This window comes from Canis lupus, chromosome 15, assembly GCF_003254725.2.
Source record: "Canis lupus dingo isolate Sandy chromosome 15, ASM325472v2, whole genome shotgun sequence".
NCBI lineage: Eukaryota > Metazoa > Chordata > Mammalia > Carnivora > Canidae > Canis > Canis lupus.
The window spans coordinates 10788979-10802739 of NC_064257.1; the positions used below are offsets into that span (position 1 = coordinate 10788979).

The 13761-nt window shown below is 44.2% G+C and overlaps 1 long non-coding RNA gene across 1 annotated transcript; it reads left to right on the forward strand.

The window, feature by feature from the left end:
- The first annotated feature begins 703 nt into the window (after positions 1–703).
- LOC118350751 (uncharacterized) lies at positions 704–11681 on the forward strand. The gene is made up of 3 exons (XR_004805145.2): positions 704–1216; positions 3300–3445; positions 11104–11681. It is a non-coding gene; the product is annotated as an uncharacterized LOC118350751 (long non-coding RNA).
- Positions 11682–13761: the final 2080 nt, after the last annotated feature.

Consider the following 13761-nt stretch of genomic DNA (forward strand, 5'->3'; position numbering starts at 1 on the left):
GTTGGAAATGGTTTGCTTGCTTCATTTTGAAGTTTTTCTTAAATGACCCCGATATGCTCTTTCCAAGATGCACTGATTTGTGATGGATGTTTAAATGAGGGGGTATGGCATCTCAAAGTCAATACGTGCAAATCTCAACTCATCATCATTCCACCCCAATGGTTTCTCATGCTCTCTTAATGGGATCACCATCCTCCACCCAAATGATTGTAACCTCTTCCTGCTTCTTTATTATCTTTCTTTGTTGCTTGGAAAGATTTTTATTTTGCCTTTGCTCTTTGAAAGAAGTTTTATGATAAACTCTTACAAAAGTAGAAGGATATTTGAGAGAATAATGAACTCCCATGTACCTATCACCAAGCTTCAACAGTTGTCAACCCATGGCCTATCTTGTTTCATTTACTCCTGCCCACTCTCTCCATCCTACCGTGCTCCCAGATTATTTTCAAGAAAAGTCTAGGCAGCATGTCATCATGTGTATACATTTAAGGATGCATTAAAATATCTAAGTATAGAAATAAGCCAGTCCAAAAAGACAAACACTATATAGTTCCACTTATATGAGGTACTTAATCAAAATCATAGAGACAGAAAGTAGAATGGTGGTTGCCAGGGGCTGGGGAGGGGGGAGGATGGGGAGTTAATTGTTTAATAGGGGTAGAGAATTTCAGTCTTATAAGATGGAAGGAGTTATGGAGACGGGCAGTGGTGATGGTTGCACAACATTATGAATGTGTTTAATACTACTGTGTTAAAAATGGTTAAGATGGTAAATTTTATGTCATATGTATTTTTCCACAATAAAAAATGGAAAAAATACATAACTATAATGTCATTACATACTTAATAAAATAACAAAAAATTCCTTAATATCACCAAATACATAGTGTTCAAATTTCCTAGGTTAATTCATAATTTAATTTCTTTTACACTTTGACTCAGAATTCAAATAAGTTCCATATCCTGTAATTGGCTATTGGTGTCTTTTAAGTCTCTTCTAATCTGTAGAATACCCTCTCCTCTTATTTTTCTTCAGCTATACATTTGTTGAAGAAACTGGGTTGTTTCTCCTGTTGCCCACATCTGGACTTTGCTGACTGCTGCATCCCATGGTGTCACTTAATATATTTATCTGACCTTGTATTTCCTGGATATCAGTGGTTAAATCGAGAGCCCTCATCAGCTTTTCTTTGTGAGCAAGAACAGTTCAGAGGTGGTGGGTGAAATTTTATCTTCATTTGCACACAAAAGTCTAATCATTGTGTCTCTTTTGGTTGTTAGCAGCCATCCAGCATCATTACCTAGATCAACAGCTTCTTCAGAGTTTGTAAAACAGTGATGTTCTAGTTTTATCACCTTCTATTTGTTCTTTAGCTGGACTCCCTATAAAGAATACCATCCTCTCATTAACTATTTGGATATGCCAAGGTACAGGAAATGCAGGATAAGTGCTTGAGTCTTTCCATTTATATTCAGTTTTTAAAATGATGAGTTGGTTCCTTGGCGTTACCCAAAGGTGACCAATGAGATGATTATGTGTCATTATGAACTCGTGGATTTAAATAAGTATGATGTGTTTCAGTACATTTCAGTTTTTATCTTTGCTGGTGCTCAAACGGTCCCATCCCATCTTTGGTTAACAGGAACCTCTTCACCTTAGCTCCTGAATCCTTTTGACAGTGACCTCGGTAGTCTCTGCTAGCTGCCCTGCTTTCTCCGATGACAAGATGTTCCATTTCATACATTTCCTGTCTCAGACCTGAAAACAGCCATTTCCACAAGAGCTTGGGGTGGAAGGGGCTTCAATAGGTTCCTAGTTTAAAATGCAGCTTGCCTGTTGCCTCCTTTTCTTTTTAATGGGAAATGGTACTAGGTGTTACAGTCTGGTACTACATGTTACATTATTTTTAATATTACATTCAATATATAGTAAAAGAGAATGTACCATATGTATAATTATGAAGCATCTTAATAAAATGGCTCCCCATCAGCCACCATCCAACCTAAAAATTGGAACATAAACTTTGTGAGCAAGAACAGTTCAGATTTGTGTTCATTTTGTGTGTGTCCCTCCTTCATCTCAGCCTTCACACTCCATCTAAGGGGGTGGATTATGTATTTATAATTTTCTTGCTTAAAAAAGTTTTATCACATATGTGTATGTCCCTAAATATGCATTATTAGTTTCTAGTTTGTTTTTGAGCTTTATAGAATGATATCATAAAGTAGGTTCTCTCTGTCATGCTTTGATTTTACTAAATGTAAATAAAAATAAATCTTAGAAATATCCTTTGTCTTTTATTTTTTTTAAAGGTTTTATTTATTTATTCATGACAGACACAGAGAGAGACAGAGGCAGAGACACAGGCAGAGGGAGAAAGAAGCAGGCTCCATGCAGGGAGCCCGATGTGGGACTCGATCCCGGGTCTCTAGGACCATGCCCTGGGCCGAAGGCAGGTGCAAAACCACTGAGCCACCCAGGGATCCCCCTCCTTTGTCTTTTAAAGCTATAATTCATTTATTTTCAATGATATACAATATTCCACTGAGTGACTATATCATAATTTATTTTATTATTTTCCTGTTTGTGAGCATTTGAGTTCCTCCAGTTTTTGCCATTGCAGATATTTTGCTAAGATAATGCTATTGCAGGTTTTCTTGTTCAGGTCCCTGGTGCACATGCAACAGAGTCTGTCTGAGGCAGTGGTTATCAAACATTTTAGTCTCAAGATCCCAAAGACTTTTAATTTATGTGAGCTAGAGGTATAGATATTTACTATAGAAATTAAAACAAAAATGTAACCATTTTATTTATTAATTCATTTCAAATGCAATAACAAACTCATTATGTGTTAATTTAAATTATATAGTTTAAATGAAATATAACTGTATTTTTTGGGACAAATAAAATGAGAAGAATGACATTGTTTAAGTTTTTGTAAATCTCGCTAATGTCTGGCTTAAAAGAAGACAGCTGAGTTCCCATACCTACTTCTGGGTTCAGTCTCTTATATCTTATATCATGCACTCTGACAAACTCCACTGTATACTCATGACACGAGAGTAAAAAAAATAATATCAAACCTTTTAAATATATTACAAAAAGAATTTTGACCTCATGGATCCCCTGAAAATGTCTCAGGGTCGTCCCTGGCAGCCTGTGTAGGTTCTGACTAGCAGTGTCCAGCTTGTGCAAATGAAGGAGCCTTCCCCATGGCCCAGCCCAGTTCTCAGCTCTGGGTTTGGGGCATAAGATGCATTTAAAAAATCAGCGTTAACTGAGCCATTCCTTTTCTTAGTTCTTTCTTTACTCAGCAACTTGAAGGAGAGAGGTGAAGGCAAGGCAGACTTGGGGCACAATCATATCCGGTGGCACCTGTATTCACCCTGAATTCCAATAGCATCACCTGACCTACCAGGATATACATGCCCAGTGTTTATTCAGGTGGGCCTTAAATCTTACTGAGTCCTTGTACCCATTTTGCTGAGGAGAGAGATTTTATATCATCACTACCAGCATCACCATGACCATCATCATCAAACAGCTTCTGTCCACACCATGTGGACCAGGTTTTGTGTTCTGTGTTAGGTACTTTATATGCAATAGTTTGTTGGGTTCTTGAATGACTTTATAGATCAAATGTTATTATCCCTGGAGGGAGAAAAATGAGGGAATTGAGGCTCAGAGAGAGGATGTGATTATCCCAAAGTTGCACACCTGCTGATCTGTGGAGTAAAAGGTAGGGCCCAGTGCTCACACCTCTTGGTGCAGGACTGTGAGTGGCTGGAGCAGGAGGTCACTATCCCATGGCTAATGTGGTCTCAGGCTTTTTGAGGGAAATTGAAGCAAAGGGTGGGTTCAGTTCCCAGAGCCAAAGTCTGCAGACTTAACTGGCTCATCCTAATTCTAGACCACCACAAAAGCCATTTGCCGTTCCCTCACGGTACTGTTTGCTTCCTTGAGTAGGCTTTTGGAACCCAATGGGTATGGAAGCAGGAAGGGAGCTGGTAGGGTCTGTGTGACCCAGGGTTCACCACTTAAGCTTCCTGTTCCTCAGTTTCCTCTTCTGTAAATTAATACCAGGACCATCTCTGCTTCTTTCTCAGGACTTTTGTGAGGAAAAGACAGTGTAAACAACAACCTTCATCTGTGTAATGCTTATATGTCAGGTCCTATACCAGTCTTTATACATTATCTCATTTAATCTTCCTGATAACTGTGTGCATGTAGTATTTTATTATCTCCATTTTTCTGATAAAATGCTCTAAGAGAAGCTGCATGACTGGCCCAAGATCTCTGGGGTGGGGAGTAGTAGAGCTGGAGTTTGAACCCAGGTCTCTTAGGCCGCTAAAAGCCTTGTAATGGTAATGATGGCAGCGTGTGATGGTGTGTATTGTGGTTTCATGTGAATATGGGCTATGGGCAATCCTGGTTTGCAATGAGCCAAGCTGCTTGCAGGAGACAGATCAGGGTAGTCAGACCAGCTGATGATGTTATATTTGCCAAAAGATATGACAGAGAAGAGAAATAAAGGGTGTTCAGGAGGGATGGTGGGTGTTGGCAGAGGCAGCACACAGCAAACAGCCATTGGGCACGTTGTCTGTGCTCTAAAGTCCAGCAATAGAGCTGACACAGTCTCACCCTCAAGGTGCTCAATCAGGGGGGACAGACATCCCAACAGACACCAGTCATGTACCTTGTTCTATTAGGATGCAGAAGTTGCATTCCTAAGAAATATTATGTTATAAGGAATGGAATTATAGAGACAATTGCGTCAATGGGGCAAAGCAAGTTAAGGGCTGGATAGTTGCAGACTCGCCATAACAAAGTGATTTTTCCTTCAGGAATGTCAATGATAAAGGTGCTTTTACAGCTATAAGTGTATGACTATAAAACCTGAACATCACAGAGCAAATCCAGACTTACACATCCCCATGCTTTGGCTCAAGAGGAATATTCTTTCTTTTGCTGTCCCTCCAGCACTGTCACTAGGGTAGGCTTCTCTCACCTTCCATTCACCTTAACCATCCACTATTGGAGAACAGAGGGTCAAGCCTTGCTAAGGCATCCTAAAGACATCAGACACTGCCATCTCCAGCCTCCACCATGCCTCTTACTAGTTCCCCAGTAACAGACTCTTCCTCTCCACTGTGGTATGTTCACTGTAAATTGTGCTCTCTAATGAAAGCATCACATCATACTGAGTTTATACTTAAAAAGCTTGCCACAGGAGAAATTCTTACCTGGTAAAAGAACAGAAATGAGAGTATGTGGAGGTAGTATTGTGTCACAATTAAGAGTGAGGACTCTAGAGCCAGTCTTCACTGTTTAAAATCCTAACTTTGCTACTTAGTAGCAGTGTGATCTTGGGCAAGTCACCTAGTCTTCTGTGTTTCATCTCTAAAATGGGGAAAATGATCATCCGTGGTTGTGAGGATTCAAAGAGGTAATGATTGTAAAGTCTTACAGAGAGCCTGGCACATAGTGAGCACTCAACAAATGTTACCTCTCCCACAGTGCTGAGGGAGGAGAGGTCCACTGAGCCTGGGCGGTGGGACACAGGGAGTGAGGAAAGTCACCTGGGGAGGATGAGAGACTGGAGCTGGATTTGAAGGGTGAATGGGATTGCATAGGAGGATAAGGCAGAGGCAACAGAGGGACATAGCAAGGCTCTTTTGAAGAGTCAGGCGGAGGGGGGGTGGTGGGAGGATGAGAGGTTGGATGTAGACCAGTTAGGGGTTGTTGCAGTGATCTGGATGAGGGTTTATGAGGCCAGCACTCGGCTATGGCCGTGAGGATGGGGACGAGTGGTGACTCCATGAGAGTTTGTCAAGTAATAGTTGCTTAGAAGACACCTGTATTCCCTGATCCTGGTGCCTAGTGCTTTGGAGCACGTAAGGAAAATGAACCGTGTCTAACCTGTTGGGGGTGTACACTCTATTTACAGACGTGAAGCTGACAAAGGTAACTTTTAATTGTCAAAACTGGAGAGTGAACTGGCCTGGGTTATCCTAGAGGATCCATAGAGGCCTCTATGGACTTGAACACTGTCATCTATGTCATCCCATCTCTGCTGGCTGTCACTCTCACTCTTCCACGCCATGTTTCACCTTTGCTTCCCACTGCATTTGACTTTAGTCTCTCAGGCAGGCTGGCCCCACCAGGCTAGAATCATAGCTGAAGCCAGATCAGGCTTATATTCACACATTCCAGCAACAAAGAAGTATACATGTCTGATTATGGCTTAGAGCAGTGGTTCTCACACTTTAGTGTACTCAGAATCACCTAGAGGGCTTGTTAGAACACAAACTGCTAGGTCCTAGAATTTCTGATTTAGTAGGTGTATTAGCAGCTAGAGCTGCCATAATGAAGTACCACCGACTGGGGTGGCTTAGACGACAGAGATTTATTTCCTTACACTTCTAGAGGCTAGAAATCTGAGATCAAGGTGTTCATAGGGTTGGGTAGGTTTCTTCTAAAGGCCTCTCTCCTTGGCTGTCTTCTTCTGTGTCTTCACATGGTCTTCATCCTGTGTGTGTGTGTGTGGGTGTGTCCTAATCTCTTCTTCTATAGACACTAGTTGTATTGGATTAGGGCCTACTTCAGTGACCTCACTTAAGCTTAATTACCTCTTTAAAGACCCTGTCTTCAAATATAGTCACATTCTGAGTACTGGGAGTTAGGACTTCAACAGATGAAATTGAGGGAAACACAATTCAACCCATAACTGTAGGTCTGCAGTGTGGCCTTAGAATGTGCTTTTTTTTTTTTTTTTTTTTTTTAAGTTGTAGTCTCCATGCTTAGTTTGGAACCCAAATGCAAGGCTTGAACCCATGACTCTGAGATCAAGACCTGAGTGGAGATCAAGAGTCATATGCTTAACTGACAGAGCCACCCAGGTGCCCTAGAATATGCATTTTTAGAAAGGTCCCAGGTGATGATGGTTCAGGGACCACACTTAGAGAGCCACTGGCTTGGAGTACTTACCTCTCTCCCTGGTACATATGCACTTGAACAGAAGTGGACTTGGGCTCCAAGAATTATAATGTTAATTGAAAGGAACGCCAAATACTTGTAACTGGCAAAGGGGGAGAAGGATTAGAGCTGAGGAACTTTTTGGCATTTCCTGAATTACATGGTGCTGGTATTATGGCTTTTCAGCGGCAGTGGCAGGAGAGGTTTCAGATTTTCACATTGGAGACAACATGAACTCAATCCTGGCTTTGTCCTTTTTAAGCTAATTTTGAGCAAGCCACATAATAACTCTGGGTTTCAAATTTCTCATCTATAAAATGGGAGTGAAAATAATACCCATAGCGTAGTTGGAGTTAAATGTAATAATCTGTGTAACGGACCTGGCACTTAATATATGATAGCTATCACTGTTGTTGCCTGCCTCCTCTTTGCTCCTTATCAGGAATCTGCAAGGTCTACCTCCATCTCTTGCTTCACCAGATCTGAGGACAAAATCCCAGAATCATAGAATCTCAGTATCTTAGGGTGAGTGACCCAGAGAATGAATAAATCTGAGTTCTTGCCGACTTCAGGGAAAACCCTTATGTGACAGATATGAAGCTCTCTCAGCTCATGCTGTGGGGGTGACTTTTCCACACTCCTCACTGGGCCTTGGGATGGAGGTCAAGGAGGTCAAGAACATCTCAAGAGTGTCATTTGTAGCCACCACTGCAAATCAGAAATTGTTGTGGCATTTATTTAAAGATGCAGATTCCTGGGCCCTGTCCAAACCACCCAAATCAGAAACTTTATAACAGGACCTGGGGATCAGTATTTATAGAAAGCTTCATTAAATTTTTTTTTGTAAAAGATTTTATTTATTTATTCACGAGAGATAGAGAGAGGCAGAGGGAGAAGCAGGCTCCCTATGGGGAACATGATGTGGGACTCGATCCCAGGACTCTGGGATCACGCCCTGAGCCAAAGGCAGACTCTCAACCAATGAGCCACTCAGGCGTCCCTATAAAAAGCTTTAGAAGTGTATGCCATGCAACCAGTCCTGAGGCCTCTGTGGTGGAGACCCACGTGTCCCTCTCCTCTAAACTTGAGAGGAACTGGAGAAGGAGGGGCCAAGGGACATGAGTCAGAGGGGAAGAGCTAGAAGGGCTCAGGGTGGGGACAGATTGACCTGCGTGAATTGCTTCTCCTCTCTGAGGCTTTGTTTCCTCATCTTACAATCATGAATGATGAAAACTACTGCCTTATGGAGTTGTTATGAAGATTATTCTTTTCTCCCATGGTCAGGCTTTCTCCATGAAGGAAAGTGAAGCCCCCAGGAGAGCTGGGCTTCAGGCATCTTTCTTGTATTCCCCATGGGGTTGAGGATGCAGATGGGGTCCTGTGGATGCCTGGTGATGGGCTGTCCTCTCCTCTCTATCTCCACAGGCATCAGATGGGGCTTCATCCTCTGCTGCCTGGGCTATGTCCCCAGCCTCCTTCTGCCTTTTGCCAGTCCCTCCCTTAGGTCATGCAGGGAGGAATACTGGCCCTTCCCAATGGTTCCTTCTCAAAGCTCCACAAGGTTCCGTGGGCATTTTGTCCCTATCCCTGCCCTTGTACCTGGAGCCTCTCTTGTCAGGCATTCTGGGTCAGTCCTGAGTGGGCTACCTGGGGGTTCCTTTGGGCTTTGTTTCTTCTAGCTGTTAATCTCCTTCCTCCAAGAGGGCTACTGCTGGATGATACAGACTCTGGCCTGGAACTCAACTCCAGAGCTTCCTTTAAAAAAAAAAAAAGATTTTATTTATTTATTCATGACACACACACACACACACACACACAGAGAGAGAGAGAGAGAGAGAGAAAGAGAGAGAGAGAGGCAGAGACACAGGCAGAGGGAGAAGCAGGCTCCATGCAGGGAGCTGAATGCGGGACTCGATCTCAGGACCCCGGGATCACACCCTGGGCCAAAGGCAGATGCTCAGCTGCTGAGCCACCCAGGGATCCCAGCTCCAGAGCTTCCCGAAGCCTGATTTGAAACAGGGTGAGCCAAGAAGAGACACTTGGAATCTTGGGGTGAAATTCCTAGCTGGGTGACCTGAAGCAAATTGCCTTTTTTAGGTGCCTCAGTTTCCTTGGGTATCAAATGAAGGGATGCTAGGATTGGTAGGGTTCTGTGAGAGAAATACTGTACCTGCAATTCCTGGAAAAGAGAGTTGTTCAATGAATGGAAGCACATATTATTGGGTGCATAACCTGCTTCCCTCACCAAGCTGGGAGCTCTCTGAGGGCAGGACTCTTTGTAATATAATAGGTCTGTCTACCGAGCATTTCTTATGATCTGGGCAGAACTTCCACAGGATAAACAATTATATTTATTTCATAGGGTTGTGTGTGGATTAAATGAAGAGGTTTATCTCCATTTTACAGAAGAGGAAACTGAGGCTCAACTAGGTTAACTTCCTTTGTGGCTTTGTATTTCTCTGTCCCTACGTAGGGTCTAGCACAGGGCAGACACTTGAATAACTGAATTTATAGTACCTGACATAGTGGTGACTTGGTCCCCTTTGCAGGGCATGTGGGAGAGACCAGGCTTTCCAGGCTCTTCCCTTCTCTTTCCTGGCCTCCCCTGGCAGAAAAGGAGGGTGTGAACCCACTGCTGGGTTGGCAGCGAGGGCCTCAAGAGTCCAGAGGTCAAGTGTAGGGCAGGAGAAGCCCATCAGAAGCCCTGCCCTTGGTGGGGAACATTTCAAGGAGCCAAAGAGCAATCTCTGAAAGGCTGAGTCAGACTGAAGTGGAAGGTGGGGTGGAGAATGGTAATGAAATGTGCAAACTCCTGCCTCTACTCTGATGAGCAGAGTTTCCCGTTGATGGCCTTGTGAGCAGAGGGGCGCAGTGCTCCCTCACTGCCTTTTGGTTGTTCCTCTTGTTGTATTTTTCCATAGATCTCTGCAACGGTGGGGGCATGCTTGTTTCATTTTACACAGAGGGCCACTGAGGCCCACAGAGGGGAAAAACCTGGGCACAAAGCCTGTGCACGAGGAGAGCTAGGTGCAACACACCGAGTGCTGTACTTGGGATCAGATAGACCGTGATTCCTTCCGCTGCTGGCACCACCATGACCTTGGACAAGTTACTTTAGCCTCTCTGAGCCTCAATTTGCTCATTTTAAAAATAGGAATATATATGTATATTGTACATATACATATATGTATGTATTTTAAAATATTTTCTTTATTTGACAGAGAGAGAGAGAGGGAGAGGGAGAAGAGGATTCCTCACTGAGCAGGGAGCGGGACATGGAGCTTGATCCCAGGACTCTGGGATCATGACCTGAGCCCAAGGCAGATGTGTAGCCAACTGAGCCACCCAGGTGCCCCAGGAATATATATTTTTAAAAATTTAAATCCAAGTTAGTTAACTATAGTGTATTATTAGTTTCAGGAGTAGAATTTAGTGATTCATCAGTTGCGTATAACACCTGCTGCTCATTACAAACTCCCTTCTTAATGTTCATCAGCCAGTTACCCCATCTCCCCCATCCAAAAATGGGAACATTAGTTGTTTTCACCCTGTAGGGTTGACCTGGGGATTAAATGAGGAAATTAGTGCATCTTGTCTAGCACAGTGCCTGGCAAGAATAGATGTTTCGAGAGGTAGATGCAATTGTGTGTGTGTGTGTGTGTGTGTGTGTGTGTGTTATCTTTGGCTCCTGTCTTTTTTTTTTTTTTTTCCCAACTGCCCCAACTCCCTTTCAGCTCACCTTTTCTTGTTCTTTGGGCTCTTTACACCATAGTGTGAGCATGTGGTTCTGCTACACAGATTTTGGTTTCAGAAGCAAGTGAGTGGAAGGAGAGTTCAGTGGACAGCTCAGAACCTCAGGAATCAAACCACACGAAATCCATCTCAAAGGAGACAGTGAATTGACCCGCAGGAGTAACCTGCTGGTTTCTGACTTCCTTTAGTGTGTACAAGAGCTGAGGGAAGAAAACTGAATGCCGAGCTGGGAGACTGAGGTTCATGGTTGTGTGACTCTGGGCTGGTCCCTTCCTCTCTCTGGGCTTCAGTTTTCCCATCTAACAGTAAGGGGACAGGCCAGAGGAAGTTCTGATACTCTGGGTTTCTAATTTTATTCTAATTATATGTTTCAGGGAAGAACAACGAGGCCCTGGATAGGATGTGATGAATGAATCTTCTTAATGAGAAGTGGAAATCATTTGTGGTTGAGAGCTGTGCCTCAGATCAGAGTGACAGGATACATGGCCAGGCTATATTTTCCAGCAGATTAAGTTAAAAGCTGTGGCCCAAGACTCTGAAATATGAAGAAAAAAGAAGAAGATGACAGGATATTTTTTCAAAGAAATATTTTCCAGCCAAAAGGTGCAGCAGATCACTTCCAGGAATTTGTTCTTGTTCTCTATCAAAGGTGAAGAGTTCAGAGCCTTCAAGGAAACAAGAAGCTGTGGGATGGAGTGAGGAAGTCTGGCCCATTGGCTTTGGGCCAGTTGCTGAATCCCTCCAAGCCCCAGTTTCCTCGTCTCTAAAATGGGGCTGGTCTTTCCACCTAGGATGTTCATCGCAGGGATTAAATGAAGTATTGAGTATTCCCATCCTCCCTAACTAGGGAGATCTGAGTTCTGGTTCTGGTCCTGATAGGATGTGGCTGGTCCAGAAGGTCAAAGAGGTAATTAGGGGGATTTCCAGTTTCATGACCAGGATCGCCATTCTTTGCCAAGGGTGTAGCCAAGGGGATAACTTTACCATTTTGTTTCTTTACACTTATTTATTGAGCTAGGATTTACCAAACTCACGTCACATACCTAACATTTTGCTGGTTGCTGGGGTGAACAACAGCCCCTCCTACAATGTGCAGAAGCACCTCCACAGGCTCCTCTCCACCTTAGGTCAGGCTCGTGCTGCAGCTGCCCACATGGAGAATGGGTCAGCATCCTTCCCCGGCCCTGCATCCCAACAAGCATCACATGTAGTCCATTCATTCTGCGATCACCCACACTGCCCTTCCTCCTGTTGTACTGTTGTAGAACATTACCCATGTCAGGAGGCTGACATCAGCCTCTTTTCTACATGTCTAATCCAGATTCCATATACCAGCCAAGCAATCCTTCTAAAATGCAAATCATGGGGCGCCTGGGTGGCTCAGCAGTTGAGCGTCTGCCTTTGGCTCAGGGAGTGATCCCGGAGTCCCGGGATCGAGTCCCACATCAGGCTCCCTGCGTGGAGCCTGCTTCTCCCTCTGCCTGTGTCTCTGCCTCTCTGTGTGTGTGTCTCTCATGAATAAATAAAATTAAAAAAATGCAAATCATGCTGGATCATGCCACTGTCCTGCTCAGGACTCTTTGGTAGCTTCTTTCTGCCCTCCTATACCGCCCTTTAATTGGCTAAGCAGAGCCCCTATGTCCTGCCCTGCCCACTTCAGCTTCATCACTTATGACTCTTTCAGACCAAACCTCACCTGGCTATTCAGGATGGGCTGTTTCAAGCCTCTGTGGAACTGCTGGGCACCCTCTTTCTGCAGGATTTCACCCATCCTGCCAGCATCTACTCAATTTTGACCATCATCTTCTCTGTAAAGACAGTCCCGAATTTCTCTCAGCAGAGCTGACTCCTTTTATCAGCTGCAGAAATAGCCTTGGAGAAAGGAAGTGACCATCCAAGGTCACAAACAAAATGTGACAGATGCCCTCTATATTAGTCTGTAAGGGCTGCCACAGAATACATAGATTGGATGACTAAAGCAACAGGCATTTATTTACTTTCTCACAGTTATGGAGGCTGCAAGACTAAGATCAAGGTGATAGTGAGGTTAGTTTCTGGTGAGGCCTCATTTCCTGGTTTGCCGATGGCCACCTTCTTGCTGTGTCCTCCCATGGCCTTTCCTATGTGCTTGAACACTCCTGGTATCCCTTCTTCTATAAGGACACCAGTCCTATTAGGTTAGGGCCCCACCCTTATGACCTCATTTAATATCATTATCTCCTCAAAGGTCATATCTCCAAACACAGTCACACTGGGGGCTGGGACTACAACATACGAATTTTAGAGGAATATAATTCAGTCTATAATACTCTTCTTGCTTGAGAGCCAAGGCTAGCAAACAGAAAATGATTTAGGGGCAAGACTGGGCCATGTGTGTTCTGTGGTGGTATAAGGAGGAGCTTGGTGGTTAGAGAAGTAGAAGCAGAAGACTGCAATAGTCAGGGGTGAGAAGGGGAGGGTTTTAGTGAATTAGGGTGAAAGCAGGGAGGGAGGAGCAGCCTGTGCAAGAGTGTGGGGGCTGCACTAAGTGTAAGAGGCTGGGCTATGGAGGGGAGTGGGTATGCAGGAGGATGGTGAGCTCAACCTGCCTTGACCTTGGGAGGGAGTGGAAAGCAGGTCTCCCTATTTGCAGAACAGATGGTCACTAGAGGCTGCTATCTGCCGAGAGAATTCAGCACCTTTCTTCAACCCTTGCACATAGGGACGGACACCCCCCAGTTCTGGGAAGTGGTAAAACCAGCTAATTGTCTGGCAAGTAGCAAAGCCAGGACTTGAACACAGGGGTCCTGATCCTCAGTCTGTGGACCTTTCTCAGCAATGAGGTGGCCAGAGTGCAAAGTTTAGAGAGCCATGTGCATAATCCTGAGCATGAGTTCCTCTTGTCTTGTTTCATCCTCATCCCAGCCCACCCTGGCCTCCTCTGAGGTGACCCCTCTCTTCTTTCTAACCTCCTTGGCCCTAGAGGCAGCAGGCTGCAGGCACTGGGCTTGGCTTTGCTCCTAACCAAGTTGGAGACATTAAGTTAATAGCCC